The sequence below is a fragment of the Pithys albifrons genome, chromosome 19 (assembly GCF_047495875.1).
Source record: "Pithys albifrons albifrons isolate INPA30051 chromosome 19, PitAlb_v1, whole genome shotgun sequence".
Taxonomy (NCBI): domain Eukaryota; kingdom Metazoa; phylum Chordata; class Aves; order Passeriformes; family Thamnophilidae; genus Pithys; species Pithys albifrons.
In genome coordinates, this window is record NC_092476.1 from 10,386,162 (window position 1) to 10,406,860 (window position 20,699).

General features: G+C 51.3%; 1 protein-coding gene across 1 annotated transcript in view; it reads right to left on the bottom strand.

Annotated features, from left to right (window-relative positions):
• Positions 1–5,068, bottom strand: part of PIK3R6 (phosphoinositide-3-kinase regulatory subunit 6) — a 35,041-nt gene extending 29,973 nt beyond the window's left edge. Inside the window, exon 1 of the mRNA XM_071573516.1 lies at positions 4,851–5,068. The gene's annotated coding sequence lies outside the window, so the exon portion shown is untranslated. The remainder of the gene's footprint in view (positions 1–4,850) is intronic.
• Between the last annotated feature and the right edge of the window lie 15,631 nt (positions 5,069–20,699).

Here is a 20,699-nt window from a genome sequence, read left to right on the forward strand (position 1 = left end):
TGCTGCCAGAGTGGAGAGGACCTGCAGAAGAGGCGGGAGGACCTCGTGTTCTGTGGCCCAGCCCAGAGCCCTCCTTCTGGTCTGATTTTCAGATTTAGCTCAAAACCTGGCAGGGCTTGTGGTTTCAGACAGCTCTGATATGAAACCAGATGCTCTGCCTCAGGCACTTACTGCCAAGGAAAAGCATCTCAAGCTCAAACTTTGCTTTCCAGCATCACTTTGTGACTCCACTTCCCTGCTGGTTGCTCTGGCAAGGCATGTCCCTGCCAGGAGAGTTCTGCCCATGGAGGGAGAAAGCAAGGATGGATCTTGAAGCTATTTCACTAATGAAACACCTTTGCAGCTCATCCTGCAGTGGACATCCATCAGCCCATCAGGACTGAATGAGCCCCGAAGCCCTTTGCTAAAGCTGGTGTGGAAGTGGAGCAGCTTCCTGGACATTAACGACTCTTTGGAGACTTCCTTGCCAACGTCACATTTCATTATTTCTAAGGAAAGCAACGAGTTTTCCGGAAGCATCAGCTTTTTAGATTTAGCATCTCTTTCCATTCCCGGAGTCAGCCTTGGAAAAAACAACCAGAGGGGAAAAATATGTGTGATTTGAAAACCACTGCCAGGTTTGTGCACACAAACAGCCCAGTGCTGTCCACCTGAGGGGGAAATAAAAGCAGGCAGAGCTCAGACTCTCAAATGTGGCCATCCTGAGAGAGGCCTGGCAGGGAGCTGGCTGCTTTCCTGAGGTGGAAGGTGGCACAGCTGTTCCCTGCCTCCATACAGATCAGTTCCCTGAGTTTTACCTCCCTCAGACTGTACCTTCAGCAGCACAGTCACTGGTGGTACAGCCCCTGTGCTCTTAGACATGCTCTGTGTCTCCAGTTGAGAGAGAACAGTTCTGAGTAACAGTAAATGCTTATAGAGTCATAGAATGGTTTGAGTTGGAAGAACCCTTAAAGCTCATCTCATCTCATTACAACCCCCCTGTCATGGGCAGGGACACCTTCCACCAGCCCAGGTTGCTCCAAGCCCCTTCCAACCTGGCCTTGGACACTTCCAGGGATGGGACAGCCACAGCCTCTCTGGGTAGCTGTGCCAGGGCCTCACTGCCCTCACAGTAAGGAATTTTTTCCCAATATCCAATCTAAACCTACTGTCAGTGTGAAGCCATTCCCCCTTGTCCTGTCACTCCAGATCCTTGGAAATAATTTCTCTCCATCTTTCTTGTGGTCTCCCTTCAGGTTCTAAAAGGCTGCAATTGGGTCCCTCTGAAGCCTTCTCTTCTCCAGGCTGAACACTCACAATTCCCTCAGCCCTTCCTCATAGGAGGGACACTCCATCCCTCTACTTATCTTGGTTCAACCCTCTCTGAGAAATTCAGGGTTCAAACAGCAGGTTCAGGGTGTTTTCAAGATTTTGTTCTACAGAGCCAGCAGCTCCCACCAGGCTGCAGGAACCTGTGGGCACAGCTGGGCTGGTGCTGCAGGGCCAGGGGGCTGTTCCTCAGAGGCTCCAGCACTGTGGCCAGTGGTAGCCCACAGGTGTCCACCTGCCTCACCTGGCCACAGGCACAGCCTGGCCATCAGTGATCTCTGTGTTCAGGAGCTTCGGTGGTGAATTCAGTGCCATTTATGACTTAGCCCCTTTGTCCCCAGATGATGTGACAGCAGCTCAGTGCCCAGCACCGTGCAGGGACACAGAATTGTTCTTTCCATAATGAAGAAGGGTTAAGGCTTGGACTTGATGATCTTGGAGGTCTTTTCCAACCCAATCGATTCTATGATTCTATAAGAAGCTTCACCCAGTCTCTGCTGGAACCTGCACTCAGGTGGCCACACCTGCCTGACAGTGGATGGGAGGCCACTGGGACTCAGGGAGGGGACAGACTCATTGCCCATGGGCTTGGGGATCACATAAGGAGAGGGACCAGAAGCAGAGTGACCACAGCAAGCTGTGCGTGGCACCTGCCCCTGCTGTCACCAGATCACCAGGCTGGTGGTGGTCTCAGCACTGCTCTAACAGTGGGGACAATGTGACAGCTGCTGGCAGGGCCACCACAGAGCACAGAAAAGATTAGCAAGGAAGGGATGAGTATATAGTGCTGCATCAGGAGGACAAGGTGAGTAATGAGATTTGGCTACATGGCACAGGCAGAAACAGAAACCTCTGCTTTCAGTAGGACCATGAGCACCACCATAACTCCTGTCTGGCCTGGAGAACCGCAGTAGAGACTCATTCACAAGCAAAACCCATCCCATCACAGATCACTCACGACAGCTGCTCCCTGGGAGAGCTCCTGCCCAAATAATGTTTGATGGATGGTGCTGCCTTCAAGGCATGTCACACCTCAAAACAGAAAGACGTGACTCAGCCAACACATCGTCTGCCTTCAGAACAGCCATTAACACCAGCAAAGCTCACCAAAGCAAGAAAGAAACTAGAAAAGCAGTTCCTGAGAGCCCCCACAGTTGGGTAGGAGTTAGGAAGGATGGACACAACCAAACTGACAGTCCTCTTGGGTCAGTAATTTCCCAAGGACTTGGAGCAGAGGAGCTTCAAGTGAAAATCATAATTTTGGGTGGTGGGGAGCAGTGCTGCTCCTGCCCACATCCCAACAGGCAGCTGCAACTGATAAAGGGCCAGTATGGCCCTGCCATAACTGCAGCTGTGCCCACCCAACATGTCAGAAGGTGGTGGGTAGGGGACAATTCTGAATACACCAGGGAGATGATGCACAGGGCAAACCCTGCCAAAGGGGCCACACACACACAGGTTGTACGTCAAGATTATTGTCATCTGTGGAGTGAGACCATGTCCAAGCAGGACAGCTCTGAGGCAGCTCCCAAGATCCCAGGGGGAAAACATCTGAACCAAAAAAGAGAACATGGAAGCTCTTTCAGGGGAGATGTGCAGGTTGGTGCCCTTCCACCAGCAGAAATTATCTTATTTTTGAGGCAAAAATGAAAGCAGTGTTTCTGCCACAGAACAAGCTGAACACATGGTCCCACTCCTGTAAAACCACTGCTGGTGGCCTTGAGTCATCCAGGGCCAAGAAGTCTGGTCTGTCTGATTTGGGGGCAGCCAGTCAGGAATATGGGTTATCCCACAAAGATGGACAGGCTACAGATAGTGATGTCTCATAGCTCTGTTTCTTTAGGAAGCAGAACTAAACCCCAAAACATAGGGCAAATTATTCTGGAGCAGAAACACCATCACAGCTGATCTCCACAGTAGCCCTCAAATTCCTGCTGTCAGGCCAACCCTATGCCAGCACTGGGGCCACATCTCAGGGATGGCAAGGACAGGCTCCAGGGCAGAGCCCTGTGAAGGCCCAGGTGTTACCAGAACAGCTGGAGGCTTTGAGGGCTCAAACTATTTCCTCAGGTCAAATTAACATCTGGGAGAAATCTGTGTAGCTTGAAGAAGTTCATGGGACAGCACAGGCTGCTCACAGATTTCACCAGACTGACCCATATTTCCTTCCACTGCAAATGCAAGATGTACCTTTAGTTGTAAAGGCTAAATTAGTGTCTTGTGGGTTTGGGCTGCCCATGGAGGAACATGGAAACAGTCTGGGAAAGCCCTGGGAGCCATGTATTCATTCCACAAAACAAGCACCAAACAAGGACGCACCTAAAAGTTCACATAATACTCAGAGGTGATAAATCAGTCCTTGAAGCCCAGAGGAATTTGTTTCTGTGTTCAGTCTTGGTCAAGAAACAGAAAGAAAAAGTGCTGCTAAGTTGTACAGACACTTGGAGAGCTCCTGAGGGAGTGGAAGATCATTCCAGGGAGGTGAATGGCCATGGTGTGATGGCTCAGTGCCCCTGGGGCAGGAAGAGGGTGCAGAGGAAAACACTCAGGGCAGGAGGACTAAAACCTCCTCTGTTGCACAAAGTTGGCTCATTTACATCTTTTTGCAGCTTTTTGTTTCCTCTCTGGCCGGAGCTCTGCACTCTCCTCGTTATCGCCGCTGCCATCGCTCTGTATTGCCCCGTCATTGCTGCAGCGCTCGGGGCCCCAGGGGACAACTGAGGCACCAGGCCAAGGGGAGGGGAAGCTGGGCAGCCACACGACTGCACAAACAGCCAGCTCGGTAGCATGCACCACCCTGGCACTCCAAAATCCTGAGCACAGCCTCCCCCAGGCTGGGTGCATGAGCACTGCCTGCCCTAGGGGTCAAGGAGCTGGGATGGAGGAACCCCTGGGTCATGGGCAGGAGCAGCAATGGGCAGGTGACTCTGTTCCCTGCAGCTGGGAGTACTTTCACACAGAGCAAAATGAGCAAGCATGAGATAGTGCTGAACCAGCCCCAAGTCAGTGATGTAACTCACTCACACATCTGGGCTGTCTGTGCAGGGGGATGAGTGAGCAGTGAGTCCCCAGCAGCCTGGAACGATGGGCAGAGCAGTAACAACAGCAAAACTACCCATGTCTTGTCCAGAGCTCAGGCAGCAAAGTCCCCACACTCCCCCCTGCCACAGGCTCCGGGGCAAACCCCGTGTCCCCCCAGGATCCTGCTCTCTGGAGAGTGCAGCAGGGGAAACTTGCAGAAATATTCCTTTCCTGCAGAAAAGCACCACGTTGCTCATGCCCACTCCCCTAATTCTTCCCGAGAAAAGGAATCAAGCTGCCCCTATCCATGCTTTCCACGGTGTTTGATCCACTGGGATGCAGCACTCATGCACACCCCACCACCTCCAAGGGACATAAAGCACTGCCCAGTCCTAGCCCAGCACTGGGGACCAGCAGAGCAGCAGGTACCGCTCAAGGGAACAGGGAAGAGACAAGGCTGAGAATAAGCAACAGAATTCCCATGCACAGACCCAGGAGCAACGCGACCCCGAGAACTCTACCTGCTTCTTCAGGGCAGGCAGCGGGACTGCAGCGAGTCACACGCACCGCCGAGAGCCCGGGGCAGAGGAGGGTCCCGGAGGGCTCGTCGCGGGGGCTGCTCTGCCCCGTGTCCTGCTGTGCCCCGTGTCCTGCTCTGCCCCGTGTCCTGCTCTGCCCCGTGTCCTGCTCGGCAGCAGAGCCCCGGGGCGGCTGCTGGGCTCTGCAGCCACTTCAAAGCCTGCAGAGCAGAAAGGGAAGCGACGAGTTATTTCAAGACAACTTCCTCTTTCATAGAGAAGTCCCCCAAGGAGGAATCTGTCCCCATGAAGGTCGCCCGACGCTCTCAGGACGTGCAGGAGCAGGCGAAGGAGGGCTCAGCCCTGCCCTGCCTCTAATCCCACAGACCAGCCATGCAGGTCAGGCTGCTCTGCTGCGACGAGCCTGTCTCAGGGTACACATGGTGAGCCCAGGGACTGGCACAGCTTCTGCCGTGCCGCCGACTACCCCGTGCCGGGGCAATCCGGTGCTGCCGCCTCCCAGCTGCACACCCAGGACCTTGAAATAAATAGCGTTGCTACGAGAGACGAGGAGGAGTCCGTCCAAGAACACACTTTTCCAGCTCCCCGTTCCAGGCACAGTGTTCTGTGCCTCTGCCAGTGCCTCCCACCCGGAGCATTTCGTGCGCATCTGCTTTTGCTCAGTGCCAGCCTCTGCAGCTGCCCCAGCAGCCCCTGCCTGCTGCCAGCTCAGGGATACAGCCTGGGCAGGGGATGTCCAGCCCCTTTTGGAATGTGTTCATGGAGAAGTTTGACTTTGCACTGACAGAAGTCTTGGCTGAAGCAGGTCTGGCTCTGCTCAGCAGGGTGTCACATTGTCACCACTTGTGACTCTTGTGTCAAGAGTGGAGCTCCCCGAATGGGTCCAAATGGGGCCCTGGGTGAGGCTGCTCAGGGCTGCTGAGATCTCCCAGTGTCCCGGTGCTGAGTTAAGACTGCAGCCTGTTGGCATGAGCCCAGGCTGGCACATGGATGGAATGCATGGACACAGCAGACTCAGCCCAAAGCAGGAGATAAATGTTGATCTCTGTGGGATGTGGGTGCAGGGCTGGATGAGGGCTGGGATGTGTGTGTGTGTGTGTGTGTGGGTGGGTGGGTGTGTGTGTGAGTGTGTGTGTGTGTGTGTGTGTCTGTGTGTGTGTGTGTGAGTGTGTGTGTGTGAGTGTGTGTGAGTGTGTGTGTGTGTCTCTGTGTGTGTCTGTGTGTGTCTTGTGTGTGTGAGTGTGTGTGTGTCTGTGAGTGTGAGTGTGTGTGTGTCTGTGAGTGTGTGTGTGTGTCTGTGTGTGTCTGTGTGTGTGAGTGTGTGTGTCTGTGTGTGTGTGTCTGTGAGTGTGAGTGTGTGTGTCTGTGTGTGTCTGTGTGTGTGTCTGTGTGTGTGAGTGTGTGTGTCTGTGTGTGTGTCTGTGTGTGTCTGTGTGTGTGTGTGTCTGTGTGTGTCTGTGTGTGTCTGTGTGTGTCTCTGTGTGTGTGTGTCTGTGAGTGTGAGTGTGTGTGTGTGTCTGTGTGTGTCTGTGTGTGTCTGTGAGTGTGTGTGTCTGTGTGTGTGTGTCTGTGTCTGTGTGTGTGTCTGTGTGTGTGTGTGTCTGTGTCTGTGTGTGTGTGTGTCTGTGTGTGTGTGTGTCTGTGTCTGTGTGTGTGTGAGTGTGTCTGTCTGTGTGTGTCTCTGTGTGTGTCTGTGTGTGTGTGTCTGTGTGTGTCTGTGTGTCTCTGTGTGTGTGAGTGTGTGTGTGTGTCTGTGTGTGTCTGTGTGTGTGTGAGTGTGTGTGTGTCTGTGAGTGTCTGTGTGTGTCTGTGAGTGTGTGTGTCTGTGTGTGTGTGTCTGTGTCTGTGTGTGTGTGTGTCTGTGTGTGTGTCTGTGTGTGTGTGTCTGTGTGTGTGAGTGTGTCTGTGTGTCTCTGTGTGTCTGTGTCTGTGTGTGTGTGTGTCTGTGTGTGTGTGTCTGTGTGTGTCTGTGTGTGTCTGTGTGTGTGAGTGTGTGTGTCTGTGTGTGTGTGTGTGTGTGTGTGTCTGTGTGTGTGTGTGAGTGTGTGTGAGTGTGTCTGTCTGTGTGTGTCTCTGTGTGTCTGTGTGAGTGTGTCTGTGTGTGTCTGTCTGTGTGTCTGTGCCTGTGTGTCTATGTGTGTCTATGTGTCTGTCTGTGTGCGTGTGTGTCTCTGTCTGTGTGTCTGTCTGTGTGTGTGTGTGTCTGTGCCTGTGTGTCTATGTGCGTCTGTGTCTGTGTGTCTGTGTCTGTGTGTCTTGTCTGTGTGCGTGTCCATGTCTGTGTGTCTATGTGTGTCTGTGTGTCTGTGTGTGTCCCATGCTCTGCTACAGAGTGCTCAGGACAGCCTAGTGCATAAGCCAATCCCTCTGGCCAGCGACTACCATGACCAGAGCTGTCCCCAGGGACCTGCTAGATCAGCTCCTCGTCCCACTGTTACCCAGAGCAGTGTTTGAAGTGCTGAGCTTTGCTGGGGTAAGTAGGTTGGGGGAAGAAAGTACTTATGGAGGGAGCATGGGAACTGCAGCTGATGCTGTATCACTTCCCAACTTCTTCTCCATGAGAAAAAGCATTAGGTATAGTTACATACCTGGGCCCCAGATTTAAAAATAACCTGCTTCCTTCCTGCCTGGAGAGAAAGGCAGGAGGATGCCGTTAACTGGCTGTCAGCATCACTCCCATTCCATCCCAACTCGCTGCACTGGTGCCAAGTTGCCGCGGAGCTGCATTCCCTTCCCCAGCCCGCCCCAGCAGTCGCCCCGTGGGCAGGAAGGCTCCGGGAAACAACAGCAGCAGCACAGACCAGCACGTGATAACATCCTGCTTTCCCCTGTCTTGTTTTCATTCACGGTCGTTGCCATTCATGAAGGACACACACACGAGTCCCAGCCCTGGGGCAGAACCACTGCCGAGCACGGCAGAGCTGGCAGACCCCGACCAGTGTGGTTGTGGGATATACACATGGAATCCTGTTTGCAAAGCTTTGTCCCTGCTAGCAGCAGAATTAGCATGAAATAACACGGCCAGGCTGAGTTTGGGCATCACTCTTCAGTAGTGTATTGTCCCATCCTGTCCACCCATCCTGATGCTGTGTTTGTCCATCCTTCCTCTGCAGGAGTTACCCAGCCTGCAGGAGCTCTGGCCACAGGCAGAAACTGCCCTGCTATCCTGTTTACCCTGCAAAGCCCAGAGGAGATTAGCTCAGTTGGTTAAAACTTGGTGGTAATAACGCCAAGGTCATGGGTTCTATCCCCTGTATGGCCACTGACTTAAGAGTTGGACTCGATGATCCTTGTGGGTCCTTCCAACTCAGAACAGTCTGTGATTCTGAAAGTGAGCTCTGAAGCCAATACACTGACAGGAGGGGAGGTAACAGCCTCATGTGTTACATGTGAGAGGAAAACAGTGGCCCTGGTACATGGCACCCCCTTATCAGATGTGCTCTGGCTTTGGTGGTGCTTCACAAGCATCGTTCAGGCCAGGATCTCCCACATGCTGCTGGATATTCTCACTCTTCCCCTCTCAGCTGGTCACTGCAGGCTCCAAACCGCCACCATTCCCCTTATTTTGGGTAGAATTGCACTCTCTCCCAAGGCACAGCTGTGGAAGGAGGAGGCCAGAGAGCTTCTTTGGACCCTCCCCATTGCACAGATCCACCACCTCCCTCATTGCCACCAACTTTGGGATCCCAACCCAAAAATTCATTTAGCTAAAGGGTCCTTCTGGAAACCTTCCCCTCCTGCCTTTTTCAGTCATAGCAGCAGCACAAGCCCTCCTGGTGCAGGGCCACATTCTCTTGGGGCAACACTTGGAAGGGGGAAGAAGGGGTTGGTTCTCCATGTTTTCTTTGATGAACTGCCCGTCAGCAGCTGATGTCATTAAACACTGAAACTGGACACCCTGAGAACAGGACAGGGAACTGCCAAGTCACCCCAGATAACATCACACTTCTGGACACAGAAAGAGGGAAGAGCCAGGTATGGCCCTGCTCAAACAAAAGCTTCAGTCAGAAGACTAAAAAAAAGTAGGAAAGAACCAAAATGAAGTAGAGAAAGAACCTCTTGTGTGACAAGGTACAAAACATCTCTTTCTCCCTGCAAACACTGTCCTCTGATTTACAGTCATTGTGGGAGCCCAGACTGTTCAATTCTGTGCACAGGAGAGGTACACAACAGTTTTGAAGCAGCCTCAATCTCCCTCATGTGGGAAAAGTCTGTGTTCTGAAATGATCTTCTAGTACTCAGATGGTTGGAGCACCTCTAAGATGTGCTGAGCAAGTTGGGGGTTTTCAGCCTTGAGAAGAGAAGGGCCTGAAGAGATCTTAGAGCTCCATCCAGTGCCTAAAGGGGCTCCAAGAGAGCTGGAGAGGGACTTTGAACAAGGGTCTGAAGTGACAGGACAAGGAGGAATAGCTTTAAGCTGAAAGAGGGTAGATTTAGATGAGGTGTTAGGTAAAAAGATCTTGACTGTGAGTGTGATGAGGCACAGGCTGCCCAGAGAAGCTGTGGCTGCCCCATTCCTCAAATTGGTCAAGGCCAGGTTGAACAGGGCTTGGAGAAACCTGGTCTAGTGGGAGGTGTCCCTGCCCATGGCAGGGGGTGGAACAAAATGACCCTTAAGGCCCCTTCCAACACAAACCATTTTATGATTCTACAGAACAGAAAAAGCTCACCTGAAGCACCAATTCAGGAGGTTCCCAGCTTGGAGAAGAACTTGCTGCCCAGAAAGGGGCTTTCCTGCCATGGGAGCAGCATGCAGCTCTCTCTCCTCTTGAGATCTCACCATTGCCTGAACTCCCTGCTGAGAACACACTGCCTGGCCATGACACTGACACCACCTGGGTCTGAGTCACTCCTGATGGTCACATTCCAGCCCCTCACAGCCCCTCTCATGGCACTGGCACCGAAAGGGCTGGCAGAGCAACAGTGGCAATGCCAATGCTGGCAGCAAGCGGGGCTGGTGGAGTTGGGGCTGTTTCTCCTTCCCACCACACCATTCGGTTCCTATTTTGGCCACTGCTCCACAACCTCCCTGTCAAAGGGGAGCTCTGGACAACTCTCCTCCTGCCCTGGTTTCTATTCATGGCTGCTTTACTTCTCCCTGCTTCATTTTTCCACCATTACGTGGCTGCTTTAATAACATACCTCCCAAGTCAGCAGAGGGGCTGAGGGAAGCAAAGGTATTTGGGCAAAGAAAGCGATGCTGTTTGAGCTCCACTCCCACCCTGCAGGGAAACCTCCTCCTGGCACATGTCCAAACCCCCAGCACTTCTGTCCATGGATGATTTCCTTACAGTTTGTAAGGGAACAGGTCACAGACCAAGCAATATTTTGATGCTGATCTCTATTTTCCACACTGGCATTCAGCCCAGTTCTATTTTTATTCCAGCTTCAGCAAATATAGAAGATGGGTGGATTTGGGGAGAGGGAAAGCCAAGCAAACAGTCAGTTTGATGGTATTTAAGTTTCCTTTTTCATTTCTCTAAACTGAGTCATCCCCAACTTTTTATGTCTTGAAAAAAATCATAATAAGGAGATAACAGCAGCAAAAGATAATGATAATAATAATGAACCACGGACTGTTCAAGTCTCAGTATGTCCTGCAAAGGTGGAAAATATCATTTAACTGATAAATATTGTACAGGTATGTCCCAGTTGAGCAGGAGGGACCAGTTGACACTGTGTGGGGGGTGATCAAAAGCTGTGTATTCTACCCCCTCTATGCATTCCCCAAGGACCATGGGCCATTGGCAGCAGCTGCCCAGGGAGTCATTGGCACCTTCACACCCAGCCTGAGGGGGTGTGGCTGCCATTGGGCCATCAACAGTTCAAGGGCAGAGCTGCCAATGGGCCATCAACAGTTCAACACCCCCTGGCTCCCAGAGTTAATCACCCATTGTGTGAGTCCCCGCCCTGGGAGAGGGACTGGGTGCTCCCTGAGGGTACATAAGTGGTGGGTAAGAAGACTTTGGGACTTCTCCTTGGATCCAGAGGAGCAGCAGGACCTCGACAGGAGGAGATCCCCACTCTCGCCCAGACCACAGCCCTCGCCTGCACCAACAGGTTTTTCACTTCCTTTTGCTCTGGACTTGGGGGAGCCACAGGGGTCTCAGCACAAGGGCAAACAAACCCCCTTGGGTTTGTGCCCCAGGACACTGGGTTATACTGCTGGGGTTTGTGAGTTGAAAGCAATTTCCCTTTTGTGTCAGTGTTTTTATTGTAACATTATTATTAAATTTTAGGTCTGACTTACAATCTCTCTCTCGTGGTGAGTTCATTTCCCCTGCTGGTTCACCTTTAAACCAGCACAAGGTACCATCACCAGAAGGTGCAACTTCTTACCTACAGGTTAATTACAGGTTACCCACTTGTGAGCAGGAAACATTGAGGCACCTGGAGGAAATGGATCTAGTGCAGTGGTGGGTGCTGGAACCTCTCGTGCCCATGAGCTGGGCATGTCTGTGCCCATGTGGGTTGTCAGTGACTTGCCAGTGCTGAGGAAGAGATCAGCCACTTGAAATGGGGACAGATTGCTTTCTGCCCAAAATCTGAAGCACTTCATACACGTACACCAAGGGGTATAAGTTTCCACTGCCTGCTGCTCACACATCCCAGGATCTCCTTCCCACAATTTATGGCTCTCCCATGGGTACCAAGGTGACAGTTTTGGAACGAGATCAATTCTTTGAGCTTATCTGTTCTGCCAGTGATAAAGTGCAACAGGAAACAGCTCATTTTAATCGCTGTCACTGCAGCACTCCTTACACTGATAAGCTGAGTGGAGAAGCTGTTTCTACAGTTGTTGTTCAGGATGAACAGAGCAGAGCTTTTGAAATGTTAAGATTCCAAGGCAGGGAAAGGGGAAAGTTTCTTCTTAATCCCAAGGTTTGCTTTTTTTTGGAGAATCCCAGGACAGGGCTGGACTCAGAAACCATCCCCAGTGCATGGCCAAGGCTGAGGACCATCACGCAGCTCCTGCTGCACTGCCTGCTCACCCTGCCTTCCCCAGAAGTGTCCTGCAACATCCTTTGTCATCAGCCTTCTCCAGTTTTGCAACCTCACTTCTTCACCTATTCCCAAAAGTGACTGCAAGAGGGAGCCCTTGCTGAGTCCCAAAGCTCCTTGGCAGGAATTTCAGCATATCAGGTGATTTAAAACATTTAACATTCCTGAGTGAACCTGCCCTGCAGAAGGGGACCTGTCCCTAGAGCTGACAGCTACACTGAAGCTACCAGCTCCCAGCTGGGCTCTTCCCAGTTCATCCAAACATGCCTGTAACACTCTCAACATTGTCCATGGATAGCTCTCACTATCTGAAACTACTTGTGTGTGTGTGTGTGGCTCCGCTTCGGGAACGAAGATTTGGGCAGGGCTGTCCCCACGTGGGTGCCCTTCCAGCCTGTGCAGTGGATTTTAGGTGAGGCTCAGCGTGCGCAGAACTGGCCCCACCGTTTCAGTCCTGAGGTTCATCTGCCACGGCCGAGCGAGCTTGGACAGTGCCAGTGAAGTCCTCAGGACTAGAACCTACAGCACCCAGCATTTCCCAGGAGGTCTCCCATCCAAGTACTAATCCGGGGCTGACCCTGCTGAGCTTCCGAGATCTGACGGGATCGGATGTCAGGGAGGCATTTAACTGCCTACGAAACTATTTGTAAACACACTCTAATAGAAAGTGAGAAGCACAAAGACATCCCACCAATGGCTTTAGCCATGTTTTGCTATCACTAATCAACAGCCACTACCTACGCCCTCTCTGCCTTGTCAGGGAAGAGCAGGACTTCATAGAGTCATGGAATGGTTTGGGCTGGAAGGGACCTTAAAGATCAGCTCATTCCAACCCACTGCCATGGGCAGGGACACCTTCCACTATCCCAGGTTGTTCCAAGCCCTGCCCAACCTGGCCTTGGACACTTCCATGGATGAGCCATGACCCTGTGGGGGCCCATCTGTACCATGAGACCTCCAGGCTCCAGCTAAATATTCAATAGTTATTAAGAGCTGTACCTGGGAAGAGGGATGGATGGCAATATAGGATTTATTCTCCATCCTGCATTGGCCATGCTCCTTGTCATGGGGGAAGGTGTCCAGCTGCTCCCTGTGGCTGAGCTGAGGGGGAAGGGGACAAGGGGACCTGTAGCCCAGCCACAGTGACAGGCTCCAGTCCTCAGGTCAGAGCCCAGCAGGCTACTCACTGCAATGGAGGTGATTTGTCCTGAGCATCCCAGGGGCTGAGGACAGCATGGAAAGCTGGAGCACGTCAGTTTGGTCCCTGAAAATCTATCACAGGGTTGTGATGCAAGTGGCTTTTTATTGATGGCTTCCAGGGAAGAGAAGAATAGAAACAAAGTAGAAGCCAGATTTCCTTCTTTGCATCCATCCCAGGCTACAGGCACCATTTCTCATCATCAAGTGTCTTTCCTTGGGCAATTTCTGATCAGGATAGATGTTTCTTCTTCCTCCAGTAAGCAAGTGCAGATGGCTCCTCAGGATGTCTTCTAACTAAAGATTAGCACATATTTCCTTTTGCAATGACTGTGAAGTGAAACTGAAGAGGACCCTCAGCTATCGCTCGATCTCACCCTGACACAGATTGGTTGTGCCACTTCCAGCATGTCACATCTCAGAGGAACCACACACTTCTCAGTCATCCATCCCCTGGCAGGAAGGGCTTCAGATAATGGTTTGGAGCATGCAGGGACATGAGACCTTGCCTGCACTTCATCCCTTATTTTACTCCTTGCCAATGTTCAAGGATTGGTTGCAGCCTGGAGAAGAGAAACTTCGGGCTCATTGTGGCCTTCCTGGAGCTGAAGAGAGCCTACAAGAAAGATGGAGAGACTATTTCCAAAGGCCTGGAGTGTCAGGACAAGGGGGAGAGGCTTCACACTGAAGCAGGGAAGGTGTAGATGGGATATTAGAAGAAAGTTCTTTACTGTGAGTGTGATGAGGGTCAGGTTGCTCAGAGAAGCTGTGGCTGCCCCATCCCTGGGAGTGCCCAAGGTCAGGTTGGACAGGGCTTGGAGCACCCTGGGCAGGTGGGAGGTGTCCCTGCCCATGGCAGGGGGTTGGAATGAGATGATCTTTAAGGTCCTTTCCAACCCAAACTATTCTGTGATTCTTTGATTACAGGGTACTGCATTCATCCACAGTAGAACCATCCCATTATTTCCTGTGCCCAGTGCACCATTCAAACTAGCCAGACCCCAGCACAATAACCTAATTAACAGCTTTAGGATTACAGTGCAGCTGTGGACTCCTGGGCAAGAAACCCTCAGTGAGCTGAGCTTTCTTCTAGAAACCTCTCACAGAGCATCCTCTCCTTGATAGTTTAACCTTCACCACATTTGACAGTGGAGACCAGTTATTGGAAAAAATGTGCACTTCTCCACAGGGAAAGTGCTTGTGACTCAGGGTCTCTTTTTTCCCTGCTGGTGCCCACAGCCCACACAGAGGGGCAGCACTGTGTGACCCACTCCTGGGGGTGTGACAGACCCTGCTGTCAGCAGGGATCTCCCAGCAGACCTTCCCTGGAGGACCCAGGTCCTGGGTGACCTGACAGACCCTCCGCAGATTTCTGGTTGCAGGGGCAACAACTTAACCTGCATTTCATGGGTGTCTCCTGGAGAGGCACAGCAATCACCAGCACACAAAGGCAGACCAAGCCTCATCACCACTGAACACCACATTTGCATTCTCCCCAGTCACAGCCATGCCACTGCTTTGGCCAGAGTGGTCACACAGAGCCCTGATGCACCAGGAGCCACAGCCAGCAGCAGGATTTGCCCTTGTCTGACTCTGCCTGAGCCACCCTGCTCCAGGTCCTGCCCATGGTTGGAAACACAGCTAAACACACTGCATTTCACTGGCCCATTGCTGCTCAGAGGGTTTGATGCAGCCAAGCCCAAGTCTGGTTTGCCCTAGTGACAGGTAAAAACTGATTTGGGGAAAGACCCTCTATCCAGTGAGGTTATAGAGGTACGTTTATTCCAGGGATATTTCCTCCAAAAACATGCACACCTGGTCGAGTCAACAACTGGTTTATATGCAAGGATGTCATACATATTTATTATTTCTCATACATAAATATTATTTTCTTAGCAAAGGCAGGGTTATTATAATGAGTTTCAAGAACTGATTTCCATTTTCTCCACCTCATGCCACTCCTTCCTGTGCCTGCACTTTTCCTCCTGGTAATTCGGGGCAGGCTCTCTGGTGGTCTTTGGGGATGAAGTCAGCACTCTTCCTCCTGGGAACTTTATACCTTTTGCTCAAAACTGCTTCAAACCAGACTTGTTGGCAAATGCAACTGGTCTAATTGGAGAATTTCTCTACTTATCTTGTTCTTTTGACATATTTTCTGATTTATCTTCATTTCATGGGTTATCCTGGCTGTTTTAATTAGTCCAAGAGGCTCTGGGGCCTCTTGATATGGCATTCAAGGACAGGTCTGTACCTTGTACAGTGAATTTTATAATAACTACTAAGCAAATTCTACGATAGGTATAGCAAATAATAACATTATCAATTAATAAGCATAAGTCCCCCCAGTCAATACCACAAAATATTTTTCATGCTTGCTTTGACTTGGATTTCAGTTTTTGGGTTGTGCTTTCCAACAACTAAACTTTTGCATTTCTTGCTGTGAGTGCTGCAGGGAAGGTGCCTGTGGAGGGCAGAACAGATTCTGAGGGCACAGAGAATGCTGAAGGGTGAGCTGGGGATGGGCACAGAGAATGCTGAAGGGTGAGCTGGGGATGGGCACAGAGAATGCTGAAGGGTGAGCTGGGGATGGGCACAGAGAATGCTGAAGGGTGAGCTGGGGATGGGCACAGAGAATGCTGAAGGGTGAGCTGGGGGACTGGCACAGAGAATGCTGAAGGGTGAGCTGGGGATGGGCACAGAGAATGCTGAAGGGTGAGCTGGGGATGGGCACAGAAAAGCCCTCGGTTCCCCAGCACTCATCTGGCTGCACTGACTGACAGCCAGACAGGCATCGGAGCAGGCTGGTAATTATGCAACTCTGCATCATTAGCACATCATTACTGCTCTCCAGTGACTTTTCCCGGCTAGAAAAACTCTTTTCCTCATGCAGGCACAGGGAACCTTATTAAATTTTAATTAATCATTGGTTAGCACCAGTAAGATAAGAGCAGTGGAGCAGAGGAAGTGTCAGGAGAGACGAACAGCTGAGCCCAGGAAAGTTCCACTTGTCCAGCTTTGCTCCCAGTAGTCCTGAGCAAAGTTCAACCAGGGATGGCCTTTTCAGTGACTGCTGATGGCCAAAACCCTTCAGAAATTAGCAAAACTCATGAAAATTTCAAATCTTTACAACTGGCTGTAAAAGCAGCTTAAACAATCACATGGGAAACATCGACCAGCCCAGAACTCTGCTGCCACAAGGGGGAACTAGAGCAAGGAATATGGCAGGAGAGGACATTCTCTGGATTTCTTCTGCTTCTCCCTATTCTTCTGCAAGTGCTGGATGATTGGTGTGTCTCTCGACAAACCGCTCTGGGTAAGGCAGATCCCAAGAGGGAGCCAGGCTCGGGGCTCGCTGCCAGCAGGACCTGAGCTGTCCCCAGGTACCTGTGCCTTGGCAGAAGGAAATTTGAGCTGCAGAGATGAGAGCAGACAGAGAGAAAGGAAGAGATGATGCTTATGGGGTTGTGACCCAGGAGACACCCCAGTAACGTTAATCCCAGTCCTATAATGGAATGCAGGGACTGAGCACTGCTGGGAGGCTGACTCTGCTCTCTGCTATTTCTCACTACGGCTGAGAGAGCAGATGAGCACCTTTGAGATGAATCCTGTAAGAGATCTCCTGAAAACAGCCTAATTCAAGTCCCTAAGCCCTACAGGTCCTTGTGGGCTTCCACACCCAGTGTTGTTCCTCATCTGATGGTCTCTTGCTCTGTGACACCTAGAAAAGACACCCATAAAATTACACATGTGCCTGCCAGGAAACCAAAGGGCAAGAGGAAGGTTTGCCCCACCATTCCAACAGAGCACAGGGCAGGGGGCAGTGGTGCTGATCTGCATGAGGGCATGGGCAGGTCCCTATCACCACACAGAATCATAGAATCAACTGGGTTGGAAAAGACCTCTGAGATCATCAAGTCCAACCCTTGGGCCAACTCCAGTCCCTTTACCAGATCATGGCACTCAGTGCCACGGCCAAGCTCAGTTGAAAAACCTCCAGGGATGGGGAATCCACCCCCTCTCTGGGCAGCCCATTCCAATGCCTGAGCACTCTCTCTGCAAAGAAGTTTTTTTCTGCTCTCCAACTTCAATTTCCCCTGGCAGAGCTTGAGCCCATCGTGCCCCCTTGTCCTATTGCTGAGTGCCTGGGAGAAGAGACCAACCCCCAGCTGGCCAGAACTTCCCTTCAGGCAGTTCCAGACAGTGCTGAGGTCACCTCTGAGCCTCCTCTTCTCCAGGCTGAACACCCCCAGCTCCCTCAGCCTCTCCCCACAGCACTTGTGCTCCAGTCCCTTCTCCAGCCTCGTTGCTCTTCTCTGGCCCCGCTCCAGCCCCTCAATCTCTTGCCTCAACTGAGGGGCCCAGAACTGAACACAACACTCAAGGTGTGGCCTCCCCAAGGCAGAGTCCAGGGGAAGGGTCACTGCCCTGGGCCTGCTGGCCACGCTAGTTTGGATCCAGGCCAGGACCCCATTGGCCTTCTTGGCCACCTGGGCACACTGGTGGCTCCTGTTGAGCTTCCTGTCCCTCAGTCCCCCCAGGTCCCTCTGCCTGGCTGCTCTCCAGCCACTCTGTGCCCAGCCTGGAGCGCTGCAGGGGTTGGGGTGGCCACCCAACTGCTTGGGCTATTCTGTCCCAGCACGCCAAGGGTGGGTGCAGATCCAGCTTTCTCCAGGTAAGTGTCCTGACCCTGGGCCTGACAGACCACAGGAACTTATTCCCCAACACAACAGTAAAGCTTAAGCAAAGTCAGTCTCAACAAACATTGCATTTAGGAATAAAGGTGGATTTTCCCCTCAGCCAACATGCTTGAAAGTGCAACTGTCACTTTTTTAGGAGTATTTGCCATGTCCCACAGCAATGTCTCCAATCAAATAACCTGGTGATGATCTACACACACCATGAAGGTGGGTTCAAGTGCCTCACCTGCCAGAATAGGAGGGCACCTGTGTTTTCTGACTTTCAAGGGAGTACCCTCATAACAGTGGACCCAGGACATGCAATCCCAGTCCTGCTTATCAATGCTAATTCCTTCTGTATTTCTAATTAGCCACCAAATCAGGAATGGCCACTTAAGAACCCCTTCTCTGGATTAGAACTGGCTCATTTTCTTCTTCACCTCATGCACTAGAACATCTACAACTACCTGAAAGGAGAGTGTAGCCAGGTGGGGGCCAAACTCTTCTTCAAGGTAAAAAGTTATAGGACAAGAGGAAATGGGCTTAAGTTGCACCAGGGGAGGTTTAGATGGGATATTAGGAAAAATTTCTTCACACAAATGGTTTTCAGGCACTGGAATAGGCTGCCCAGGAAAGTGGTGGAGTTACCAGCCCTAGAAGTGACCAAAAACATGTAGATGAGGCACTTGAGGACATAATTTAGTGGTGGAGCTGGAAGGGTTAATGATTAGACTCAATAATCTGAGAGGTCTTTTCCAGTCTTAATTATTCCATCTCCATCCCTGAAGCTATTCAGACATCTCCTGGACCCTGCTGGATGTTAAGCTCTGCTTTCTGGCAGCACCAAGCCCTGGTGGCTCTGGGGTGGCAGGCTGGGCTCTCAGCCAGCTCCTGTGTCTCACTGGTACCAGACACAAGCACACCCACACCAAGGTGGCTCCCCATGGAGCTGGCAGGGAGAAGCTGTGGGATCACACCAGTAAAGGAGCACCTATGGACACAGTGCCATTCCAAAGAGCAGAGGATGGGGGGTCACTACCAATGATGTGTGGTGAGAAATCAGCCCACAGTGTGTTCCCACACCACATCTCCATGTCCCATCTCAATGGCAGATCCTGCTCCAACTCTGCCCAGTCCAGGAGCTTTGGCTGAGGTGGCTGTGGGATGACAACCCCTGCCAGAGCAGAGCACCTGAAACTGCTGCTTCACCTTGATAAACACACCCCAAGCCCGATTTTAGGTAAAACATCTCACCCAGTGTGCTGGTTTAAAGGTGAACCTGCAGGGGAAATGAACTCACCACGAGAGAGAGATTATAAGTCAGACCTAAAATTTGATAAATACACTGACACAAAAGGGAAATTGCTTTCAACTCACAAACCCCAGCAGTATAACCCAGTGTCCTGGGGCACAAACCCAAGGGGGTTTGTTTGCCCTTGTGCTGAGACCCCTGTGGCTCCCCCAAGTCCAGAGCAAAAGGAAGTGAAAAACCTGTTGGTGCAGGTGAGGGCTGTGGTCTGGGCGAGAGCGATGATCTCCTCCTGTCGAGGTCCTGCTGCTCCTCTGGGTCGGACAAGAAGTCCCAAAGTCTTCTTACCCCCCACTTATGTACCCTCAGGGAGCCCCCAGTCCCTCCCCCAGGGTGGGGACTCACCCAATGGGTGATTAACTCTGGGAGCCAGGGGGTGTTGAACTGTTGATGGCCCATTGGCAGCTCCGCCCCCCTCAGGCTGGGTGTGAAGGTGCCAATGACTCCCTGGGCAGCTGCTGCTAATGGTCCATTGTCCTTGGGGAATGAATAGAGGGGGTAGAATACACAGCTTTGATCACCCACCACACAGTGAGAGCTGGTCCCTCCTGCTCAACTGGGACACCCAGGAAGCCTGAATGCCAAACACACCTGATCCACTGCCTCCCCATCCTTCCCAAAGCCTTGCCATGGGTCAGCTCAGCTTCAGTCTGTCAGAGTTGCAAAAAGTGAGTTGATTTGTCCATCTCCACTAGAGGCAAAACCAGTTTTGTTTAAAAGTCTGGCCTTAATCCAGCCTGGCTTATTTTATCAGCAGCTGTTTGCCAAATCTTTTGTACTTACAGGAACAAGCCCCTCAGCCATGCAGGACTTCAGGGATCAGACTTGAGCCCTGATTCCAAACTTCTTCACATGAACATTTTTAGAACAAAGTGCTTTCTTACTGCTTTGGATTTAATCATACATGTTCCTCTTTCCACTTCTCTTTATAAAAGAAAAGAACAGAGAGGGGGAGAATTTGTGGTTGAGGTGTTTTTGTTATTGAGAACAAACAAAAGCAGATTATCATTCCAGTTTGGAAAATACAGTATTTTCCTTATATGCCTTTTCAAAAGACCTTTTCTTTTTAGGTGAAAACCACTTTTTGTTATTCTTTAATCAGAGTGGGAAAAAAAAGATAGCTAATACATAACAAAGTGCTGATTAACAGAAGTTATTCTCATTTGGCTTTTGGCTTGTCTGAGCTGAAATGACTTTTCCCACGCTGTTTATTTGATCATGACACACCGGCCCTCACACCTACCAACTGAGCCTCTTTCCTTGAATATCCACAGGAAGAAAAGGTGACATCAGAGTCAGTTTAATGCTTCCAAGTGTCATTGTGTATTTCAGAGCATTTTCAGCAGCAACAGCTGCCAATCTGCATCCCCAAAGCAGCAGAAGAGGTTTCCAAGTCAGGAATGCCTCAATACCCTGCTGCTGGGCAAATACCTGCTGACCCTGAGCAGGGACTCTCCATCCCAGGGCTCTGCTGTCCCCCCCAGGCTGCACCTTGTCCCTGCCCCCAGGAGCAAATCAACACAAACATCACAGAGGCTCTGAGAAGGGAAGGGCATGCACAGACCTCACCTTGCACACACAAGCTCTGCTCGTTTCTTTTTCCCTTAATCCAGCATGAAACCAATTTGGGATTTATACCAAAACCTG